The sequence below is a fragment of the Echinops telfairi genome, unplaced genomic scaffold (genome assembly GCF_000313985.2).
Source record: "Echinops telfairi isolate 266 unplaced genomic scaffold, ASM31398v2 ScPeMD7_443;HRSCAF=831, whole genome shotgun sequence".
Classification (NCBI taxonomy): Eukaryota; Metazoa; Chordata; class Mammalia; order Afrosoricida; family Tenrecidae; genus Echinops; species Echinops telfairi.
The window spans coordinates 11,216,769-11,218,076 of NW_022104341.1; positions in this window are offsets into that span (position 1 = coordinate 11,216,769).

The window sequence follows — 1,308 nt, forward strand, 5'->3', positions numbered from 1 at the left end:
CCAGGCTATTTTGACAACTGTGGCTGTGTGATAGGTTTGGAGACCTGGTAGTGTAAGATCACCTACTTTTTTTCTTTTTTTAGAAGTTCTTTGTTCATCCTAGGATTCTTCCTTCTCCATATGAGATTGGTAATTAGTTTTTCCATTTATTTAAAGAATGATATTGGGATTTCTAGCTGGATGGCATTGAATTTGTAGATTGCTTTAGATAGTATTGACATTTTCACATTATTGAGTCTTCCTATTCATGAACATGGGGCATAATTCTATTTGTGTAAGTCTCTTTTGGTTTCTTGTTGTAATGCTCTCTACTTTTCTTTTTAAAAGTAAAGTAGATATTTTGATCATTTGGTTAGGTCTATTCCTAGGTGATGCAACTATTGTGAATGGTATTATTTTCTTAATATCCTTTTCAGAACTCTTATTACTAGTATATTGGAGTTCAATTGATTTCTGCGTATTCATCTTGTATCCTGCTACCTTACTCAATTCCTCAATTGCTTCCAACAATCCTCTTTTGAAGACCTTGGGGTTCTCTCTCTATAAAATATTATCATCCAAAAATAATGAGATTTTTACTTCTTCTTTGTCCAATTGATCTCCCTTAATTTCTTGTTGTTGTCTTATGATTCTGGCTAGGATATCCATCACAATGTTGAACAAGTGAGATGAATAACTTGGTTGAAGTGTTAATTCTCTTTTGGGTACTCTCCAAGAATTGTGAATTGTCTCTCTGTGTGGAAACCTGTCATGCCCTGCTGCAAGCAGGGAATATATTCGAGGCTACCCCTAAGAAAATACTGAGCCCTGAAGTGTCTATACTTCAGGAAGACCACACTCCAAATTTTAGCTATTGGTTTTCTATATAAGTTTTCTCATTATATTGTGTCCATTACAAACCCATTAGTAATGTAAGATAAGAGTCAGTCTCTACATTATCTTACAATTTTTCCAGTTTTTTCTATTCCAGCTCATTTATTTATGTTCTAATTTTTTTGATGTTTACTTATGTTTTATTTACAATGCTATAGCACAATAGAATGCAAGCACCATAAGAAACTATGGATAGTTTTGAGAAGATTAGGAATTCCAGAAAATGGCATTGTTGTGCCCATGCTGAACTTGCACTTGGATCAATAGGCAGTTGTGCAAACAGAACAAGGAAATGCTTCCTGGTTTAAATTAAAGAAAAGTGTGTTCCAGGGTTATATCTTCTTTCTCTTTAAATCATTTTATTGGGGGCTCATAGAACTCTTATCATAATCCATACATACATCCATTGCATCAAGCACATTTGTACATTTGTTT